We start from the raw sequence: 10,004 nt of genomic DNA on the forward strand, positions 1-10,004 counted from the left end.
CAGATGAATAGTCCAATTATTTTGCTGATTAAAAGAGTTCGGTTCTCCCGTCTCTCTTCTTCGGTCACCGTCGGTGTAGCTGGCTGTCTATCAACACGGGTAAAATTTCAAACTGGCCCACGTTCCAATTAGGATGCCAACGGCCTTGTTCAGCTATGGAGAAGAGGAGGTCTGGAACAGAAACAGAATTAGAATAACCAGTAAAATAGTTTCGGTAGAGGGTGGTGAGCTTGCAGTGGTGCAGGTGATCCCAGGCACCCCTCCCCTCAACCTTGGCTGCAGTGGCTGTAGTGAGTAACACCTGAAAAGGCCCTTCCCATTGTGGCTTTAATCCCTTCCGAATCAATACTTCCCTGGTGCCACGAGGGACAATTCGGGTAAAAGTGGGAAGTCGAGGTGAGCCTCTCGAACCTGGTTGTGAGCGAGTCGCAGAGCCTGAGTCAGAGAAAGAACATAGGTGGTCATCAGTCGAGCTGAGATACCATATCTAGGAACAATTTCCCTCATTAACACCTTAAGAACAGTTTGAGCCTTATGGTCCAGGGTAGGGTAGGCTTCAATCCATCTGCTAAACACATCTGCTATTACTAACACATATTGTAACACTGAACTTTTTGCAACTCAATGTAGTCCAACAGAAATGTCTCAAAGGGACCTACGGGTGGGGGCGCTTTACCCCAATCACAGGGGATTCCCTTCCCTGGATCATGTTGCTGGCAAACCAGGCAACGACTACTGATGTTCTGGGCGAGCGCCTGGAGTCTAGGGTGCCACCAGTAGCCAAAAGTGCATCACTCGTGGTTCTTGCTCCACAATGAGTAGCAAAATGCATACATTCAATAACCCACAGAGCCAACTCGTCAGACGTGCAAGTCTGTTCCGCGGGAGTGGTGCAGAGTTTAGAAACATTGTCATATGTACATGCATAATATTTCCACAACAGTTTATCTTTTTCAGGAGCGTTCTCCTGTGCTTTTATAACATCTTGGATGGTTGGCATTGGTTTTTCCGAGGCTAACTTATCCTTCGCAGGATTTTTAGTCTGACTCACCATTTTGGGCACTGCTATCTGTTGGTCACGAGAGGCCTGTTTAGCCTCTTTGTCAGAACAGTGGTTCCCTATATCAACCTGGGATTTTCCGGTGGTGTGGGCGGTACATTTAACAACGGCAATGTACTTGGGGAGCATGAGGGCTTGCAACAAATCAGATCATGGGCCACCCCAATGGCATACCGAGAGGAGGTATAGATATTGACTATGAGGTCCTTGGCCAAGATACAGGCTCGGGTGAGGGAGAATAGTTCAGCTTGTTGGGCAGAAAAGGCGGTTTCAAAAGCGGCAGATTCCAAGACCTGATTCTCCTGGTTCACAATGGCGTTTCCGCAGATTCGTGTACCTTCTGGATTAATAGAAGAACTTCCGTCAACATACATAATACATTCTGGATCTTCAATTGGGACATCAACAAAATCTTCCCTGACTAATGTGGCCTCTTAAATTAAAGATAAACAATCATGATTGGGTTCTTCCTCATCTTGGGGTGGCTCAGCAAGAAAACAGGCCGGATTAATTGGAGTACAGTGCCGAAAGGTCAGTTTAGGATAGCCTGTGATTTCAGTGGGTTCGGTCTGATAGAGGGACAGTCCACATTGCCCTGCACTGGGATCTCAATCAGATCAATGGGAATATAACCCACTTGGGAGGGGTCCTCTGCCCACACATGAGGATCCACATAGTCAGGTATGTCAGAGCAAGTATGATGCTGCAGAGTCGTTAAGACCTTCTCGGAGTCCCCGTGGAATTGGACTGTTCGGCCATGTTTTACAATTTGCACATCTCGGCTGGTAGGGTCAGCCTCGTCTATAGCCTGGCGCACCAAAACTTCCAAATCTTTAGCGTGGTGGGTAGGTAATACTTCACTAGTAATATGTGGTGCCACCGTTGGGGGCTGTCCATTTCCACAAAATCTGCCTTCCCTTCCGTTCCAGTCATTCTAGCCCTATAATAGAATTTCCTTCACTTCCCCTTCCTAATCCTGATAAAAGTTCTGCAGGTCCTGATTCTTTCCACTGGGATTGTATGCTAGGGTCACGTGATAGGGTGCCTGCGGCAGGTCCAGAGACCACCACTAAGGTGTTTAGTGGTATAATACTGCCGCTTAAGGGTTCCCTGTTTTACAATAATCCCTTCATCTCCACACTCTGAATGCAACTGCAATTTACAGAGGAGGTCTCTTGCCATCAAGTTATAGTCCAGATTGGTTGTGATTACAAATCGATGTTCCACCGATTCTTCCTGTTAATCCATTTTAACTGGTACTGACACCGGGAATGTAGAGACTTGTCCCAGGAATCCTGACAGTCCCTGTGTTTCAGTGAAGGCGGGGAGTTTAAGCTTTGATTGTACAGAAGACATGAAGGCTCACGTATCTATCAAGAAGCTTTGCCACTCATTCCGAATTTTTAACAATATCATCGGTTCGTCATCTGGGGAGAGTCCCTGCGTAGTCAATACGAATCGGGGGATTGTTGGCCAAAGGGGTTGTTCTGGGAGAAGTTCGTGTAAGATCCCCGTCCTCTGCCCCCTTGCCACCCACCTCTTCCTTTTTCGTGCTGGCGGGAGGGACAATTTCCATTCAAATGTCCTTCTTGCCCACAAATAAAGCATCCATCTCGTCTTTCCCAGCCCCGACCTCTTCCCATACCAGGCCGGGGACAGTAGGGCGGTCCGTAATTAGCAGGGCCCGGGCCATTTGGGTGTTTGATATAACCGTATCGCTGTTTATCCACCCAATCCTGCAGTCAACACTGCGGTTCCATCTGGTATCCCCTTGGGTCGGGTTTTTGTACTTCCACCCGAGGCGGCTCTTCCTTTCTAGTCAAGTATTCAGTTTTGACCCGGGTTGGGGGCGCACCTCCCCACTCTCCTTTCTTTTCCTGCCAATAATATTGAACCGCCCTTTCCATCTGGGCTTTACTATTATCTGCCCAATTATTCGTCCGGATAGCGTGAGCAACCGAATAGGGCAGGCACTGAAGTAGGATCGCGCAGAATTGAGGAGAATCCTCTCTTGCCCTGAAAGCATTATCTCCTGATTGACTTCCGTATATTTCAATAAATCTTTCCATGAATTCCTCGACAGTTTCTTCTCGTTTGGGTTTAGTTTCTAATACTGAGGCCATACTGATGGGCTTCTGAAGGGTCGTGGTGAGAGCATTAAAGATAGCGTTTAGGCGATCCTGGACATCGTTAGGGTGAGCAACCACCAATGCACCATGAGTAGCACGTCCTAGGTGAGTTAGAAATCGGGCATGCTCAGTTGGGCTCAGGGTTTGCTTTACCAGGGCCCACAGGTCCCTTGATTCTGCATTATATCCAGGCATGTCGAGGTCACTCCGTGAAATCGGAGGTCAGGGTTAAGTTGGGTTTGTGGATCCCTTTCAGCTTATTTATCTTCGCCTTTTAACTCTTCAATTTGTCTTGTTTGAGCATCTATTTCTTTATTGTATCAGGCAAGTATTATTACATAAGCTAGTTCTGTTTTTATTTTTATTCTGACTATCGCACCATTCCTCTGTTAGGTGAGTCTTTTTTCTATTAAGAAATCCAAATTGATAATGTTCAGTATGAAACGGCTTTCAATGGAACGGGTTAACTCCTTTACAGGTTTGTAAGAAGACCTGATGTCATTACGTGACTTCACGTAACCATCTGAAAAAAAAATATTTTCATCAGGAAAGGCAGCATTTGATTAACTCCAATATTTTTTAACTTCTTATTCAAGTACTTGCCAAAGATATATTTTTTTAATTGATTTAAAACGAGACCACACATTTGTTTACTGAAATTCAATTTCGTCATCATCCTCGGTCAATGCAAAGCCAACCATTTTAACTAGTAGTCTGTCGATACCTTTCTCAGAGGTCCCAGTGGAACTCTGAGTACGTTTCTCGTGCGTGCACTCTTTCTTTAAGACGTCTACGGTTTTTAATATTTCCTCCTTCTGTCAATGAAAGCTCTAATTTAATGGAGTTTTTCTGCCAACTGGACAGGAGTGATTTTTTTTTTTACACTGCAGTGGAATTTTTCTCATAATTTAAAATCTCAGAACATTTTATTTTCTTTCAGCACCTATTTAGTACGTTCCTTTTTTTTTGTCTTTTCCATAACTGGAGAGAAGTCTGGCACGTAGGCTGTGGACTGCTTTTCGTTATCTCAATTGTTCCAGCCTCAAGGTCGTGTTATTTAATATAATATTTGTTTTGAATCCTTTTGAATGCATCTCAGTTGTGTTGCTGTGCCTTCTCTGAATGTTTCGACAAGTAAGTGAGCATGTTAATTCCTTTTTTAACCACCGGTACCATGTATTTTTTTCTTTTTTTTTTAATCAACAAACCTCTCCTTTGTACATTTCCTGGCTCCATAACTTATCATCCGAATGTACGTAATTCAATAAGGTTCACACTCTTAAACTTCCCACATAAAGGACAACACTACGAAGGGTTAATAATAACTTTCATTCTGTTTGAAAAAGTAGGTGGAGCTAAAACAAACCACACCTCCCCGGCTTTTTTTTTACAGTAAAAATCACACAAGCATTTCTCATTTAAACAGACGTTATCAAGAGTCTCTTTTCTTTCCTATTAATTTTTGGATCATGATTGATCATCTATCCCTATCTAGCTTTAACTATCCCTACTTTCCGTGTCGCCGCACGGATCTACTCTTTCCAAGTCGTCGCTTGGTTTGCGTCATCACGCAAGACTTACCTATTCTAACCAATCTTTCCAAGTCGTCGCTTGGTTTGCGTCACCGCGCAATACTTACCTATTCTAAACAATCTTTCCAAGTCGCTGCTTGGTTTGCGTCACCGCGCAATTTCCCTATCTCGATCCCTATTCAAAGTTTGAAAGGTATTCACCAGATTGTCCTGGATCTCGTTTAGACACTACCTGAGAACCAGCGAATGGCTAAACTTTCCTCAGACTTTTGAAACCGGGGGAAACTGGAGCAGTATTGAAATCATACTCACTCCAGTGGCCACTTTCCCATCGTCTCGTCCAAGGCTAGTCTGACTCTTAATTTGCAAGTTTTCGGCAGTCGTCCGTTGAGATCACACTTCTGACACCAAATGTAAATGTCGATTCTTTTCTCTCAATCTGGTTCAGCAAAATTACTGAAACGAATACCGTTTGTGCTTTAAACAAAGCAAGCTTTTATTTAAAAAGTAAATCCCGATCGGGGACTTTTTCAGACAGAAGGAATGCAACTCTGATAGATCGCACCCACTTCCTATGGACAAAGTGACGTTACATTGTAAAGGGAAGACGGTTATACATTTTCGGCAAAAGATAACAAGATAGGGCGAGAGTGATATCCTAGTTCAGCCTATCCTTTTTGATCCCTCTTTCCCTTTGTCCACTCATAAGCCGACCTAAGTATGGTCTGATTTTAAACAAAGATCTTCTGTTAATGTTTCAGGTAAATAACATGATTTAATAAGACCATGAGGTTTTTTCTGCAAGCTGTGGGTTTTGTTTCAATATGTGTTAGTGTAGTAACATTTCGCAGTCTCGAGTCTGAGATGTCATGGCTATTCCTCCATGAATTCTTTGTTAGCTTATACTGTCCCTATACAATTCCCACGTTTTCAACTTCAATGACTCTGTACATTTTTAAACATTCACATTATCAAATCAAAGACCAATACGTGTAAGGTGGCCAAGGTTAGTGGGAAACTAGAGGATTGGGAAAAATTTAAATAACAGCAAAGAATGACTAAAAAAGCAATAAAGAAAGGGAAGATAGATTACGAAGGGAAATTTGCGCAAAACATAAAAACAGATAGTAAAAGCTTTTACAGATATATAAAACGGAAAAGAGTGACTAAAGTAAATGTTGGTCCCTTAGAAGAGGAAAAGGCGGATTTAATAATGGGAAATGTGTTAATGTCTGAGACCTTAAACAATTATTTTGCTTCCGTATTCACAGTGGAAGACACAAAAACAATGCCAAAATTTGCAGGCCACAGGAATGTGGGAAGGGAGGACCTTGATACAATCACTATCACTAGGGGGGTAGTGCTGGACAGGCTAATGGGACTGAAGGTAGACAAGTCCCCTGTTCCTGATGAAATGCATCCCAGGGTATTAAAAGTGATGGCGGAAGTTATAGCAGATGCATTCGTTATAATCTACCAAAATTCTCTGGACTCTGGGGAGGTGCCAGCGGATTGGAAAACAGCTAATGTAACGCCTCTGTTTAAAAAAGGGGGCAGGCAATAGGCAGGTAACTATAGGCCGATTAGTTTAACATCTGTATTGGGGAAATTGCTTAAAACTATCATTAATGAAAAAATAGCGGGACATCTTGATAGGAATAGTGCAATCAAGCAGACGCAGCATGGATTCATGAAGGCGAAATCATCTTTAACTAACTTACTGGAATTCTTTGAGGATATAACGAGCATGAGGTGTACCGATGGATGTGGTGTATTTAGATTTCCAAAAAGCATTCGATAAGGAGCCACAGAAAAGGTTACTGCAGAAGATAAAGGTATGCGGAGTCAGTGGAAATGTATTAGCATGGATCGAGAATTGGCTGGCTAACAGAAAGCAGAGAGTCGGGATAAATGGGTGCTTTTCCGGTTGGAAATCAGTGGTTAGTCGTGTGCCACAGGCATCAGTGCTGGGACCACAACTGTTTTCAATATACATAGATGAACTAGAAGAGGGGACAGAGTGTAATGCAACAAAATTTGCAGATGATACAAAGATTAGTGGGAAAGCGGGTTGTGTAGAAGACTCAGAGAGGCTACAAGGAGATTTGGATAGGTTAAGCGAATGGGCTAAGTTTTGGCAGATGGAATACAATGTCGGAAAATGTGAGGTCATCCACCTTGGGAAAAAAAACAGTGAAAGGGAATATTATTTGAATGGGGAGAAATTACAACATGCTGTGGTGCAGAGGGACCTGTGGGACCTTGTGCATGAATCCCAAAAGGTTAGTTTGCAGGTGCAGCAGGTAATCAGGAAGGCGAATGGAATGTTGGCCTTCATTGTGAGAGGGATGGAGTGCATAAGCAGGGAGGTCTTGCTGCAACTGTATAAGTTATGGGTAAGGCCGCACCTGGAGTACTGCGTGCAGTTTTAGTCACCTTACTTAAGGAAGGATATACTAGTTTTTGAAGGGGTACAGAGACGATTCACTAGGCTGATTCCAGAAATGAGGGGGTTACCTTATGATGATAGATTGAGAAGACTGGGTCTTTACTCGTTGGAGTTCAGAAGGATGAGGGGTGATCTTATAGAAACATTTAAAATCATGAAAGGGGTAGACAAGATAGAGGCAGAGAGGTTGTCCCCATTGGTAGGGGAGAAGAGAACTAGGGGGCACAGCCTCAAAATACGGGAGCCAATTTAAAACAGAGTTGAGAAGGAATTTCTTCTCCCAGAGGGTTGTGAATCTGTGGAATTATCTGCCCAGGGGAGCAGTTGAGGCTAGCTCATTGAATGTTTTCAAGGCAAAGATAGATAGATTTTTAACCAATAAGGGAATTAAGGGTTACGGGGAGAGGGCGGCTCAGTGGAGCTGAGTCCACGATCAGATCAACCATGATCTTATTGAATGGCGGAGCAGGCTCGAGGGGCTAGATGGCCTCCTCCTATTCCTAATTCTTATATTCTTATGTTCTTATGTCTCAGTGTAGACAGGGGTCCCCAGGGGTGTTTCAGTATTTACAGGAACCCCCGCTAGTGTGTCAGTGTTTACAGGGGGTCCCTGGGAGTTGTCAGTATTTATCGAGAGTTCCCGGGAGTGTGTCAGCATGTACGGGGGTTTCTGTATTTACAGGAAGCCCCTGGGATTGCGTCAGTGTTTACAGGGGGTCACCGGGAGTGAGTCAGTATTTACAGGGGTCCCCGGTAGTGACTCAGTATTTACAAGGAGTCCCTGTGACTGTGTCAGTATTTACGGGGGTTTCCGGGAGTGTGGCAGTATTTATAGCGGATCCCGGGGAATATGTCAGTGTGTACAGGGGTGTCCCAAGGAGTGTGTCTGTATTTACAGGGGATACCCAGCGAATGTGTCAGTGTCAACAGGGGTTGCCCCAGAAAATGTGTCAGTATCTACAGGGGTTGTCCCAGGGAGTATGTCTGTATTTACAGGGTGTCCCCTGGTGTGTGTCAGTATTTAGAGGGCGTCCCTGGGTGTGTGTCGATTTTTACAGCGAGTCCCCGGAGAGTGTGTCGGTATTCATTGAGGGTTCCCGTGAGTGAGTCAGTAATTAACAGGGGATATCCCGGAGTGTCTGAATGTTGACAGGGGGTCCCCAGAGGTGTGTGAGTATTTACAGGGACCCCCGCAAGTGTGTCGGTGTTTACAGCGGGTCGCTGGGTGTGTGTCAATATTTATCGGGAGTCCCTGGGAATGTGTCAGTTTTTACAGGGGTCCCCGGGAGTATGTCAGCATGTACAGCGGGTGTCTGTATTACAGGGGATCCCCGGGAGTTTGTCTGTATTTACAGGGGGTCCCCGGGAGTGTGTCGGTTTTTACTGGTAGTTCCCGGCAGTATGTCAGTGTTTACAGGGTTTCCACGGGTGTGTGTCAGTGTTTATAGGAGGTTCTCAGGAGTGTGTCAGTATTTACAAGTGGTCTCTGAGAGTGTGTCAGTATTTAACTGGGTCCCCGGAAGTGTGGCAGTATTTATGTTGGATCGCCGGGGAATATGTCAGTGTGTACAAGGGGTGTTGCAAGGAGTGTGTCAGTATTTACAGGGGATCCCCAGGAGTGTGTCTATATTTACAGGGGGTCTCCAGAGGTGTGTCGGTGTTTACAGGGGGGCCCGGGAGAGTGTTGATATTCATAGAATATTGCAGTGAGTGAGTCAGTACTTAGCAGGGGGTCCCCAGGAGTTTCAAAACCCTGACAGGGAGTCACCAGGGGTGTGTCAGTATTTACCTGGAGTTTATCTGTATTTACAGGGGTTCCCGGGAGTGTCTCAGTATTCACAAGGGGTCCTGGTGACTGTATCAGCGTTTACGGGAGTCCCCGGGAGTGTGCCAGTATTTACAGAGGATCCCCGGGGATTATGTCTGTATGTACAGAAGCTGCCCCCAGGAGTGTGTCTGTATTTACAGGGGATCCACAAGGAATGTGTCAGTGACAACAGGAGGTTTCCCAGGGAGTGTGTCAGTATTTACAGGGGGTCCTCGAGATTGTGTCGGTTTTTACTGGGAGTTCCTGGGAGTGAGTCAGTGTTTACAGGGGCTCCTCGGGAGTGTGTCAGTACTTACAGTGGATTCCCGGGTGTGTGTCACTGTTTACAACGGGTATCCAGGAGTGTGTCAGTAATAATAGGGTGTCGACAGGACTGTGCCTGTATTTACAAGGTCCCCCGATAGTGTGTCAGTATTTACAAGTAGTCGCCAGATTTGTGTCAGTATTTACAGGTGATCCCCAGACGTGTGTCTATACATATAGGGGGTCCTCGGGAGTGTGGCAGTGTTTACAGGGGGTTCCCAGGTGTGTGTCCGTATTTACAAGGACCCCCGATTGTGCATCTGTATTTACAGGGGTCCACAGGAGTGTGTCAGTGTTTACAGGGGGTCCCTGGGTGTTTACAAGGGGTCCCGGGGAGTGTGTCAGTATTTACAAGGGTCCCTGAAACAGTGTCGATATTTACATGGGGTCCCTGGGAGTGTGTCAGTTTTTACAGGGTGTTCCGGGGAGTCTGCAAGTAGCACAGGGAGTCCCCAGGAGTAAGTCTGTATTTCCAGGGAATTCCCGTGGAGTGTGTCAGTATTTACATGAGTCCCCGAGGAGTGTGTCGGTATTTACTTACTTGGTGACTGAGGTGAACTCGCCCCAGATGTTGGGGGAACCCTCTGCTGGCTGTGAGCCCGGGCTGGGCCCAATGACACGGGAGTGACATCTAGCCTGACATCTATAAAAGATCGGACAGAGACTGGTGTCACAGAGGAGTCAGCACTAAATGTATTCTTTT

Source organism: Pristiophorus japonicus, unplaced genomic scaffold (genome assembly GCF_044704955.1).
Source record: "Pristiophorus japonicus isolate sPriJap1 unplaced genomic scaffold, sPriJap1.hap1 HAP1_SCAFFOLD_94, whole genome shotgun sequence".
Lineage (NCBI taxonomy): Eukaryota > Metazoa > Chordata > Chondrichthyes > Pristiophoridae > Pristiophorus > Pristiophorus japonicus.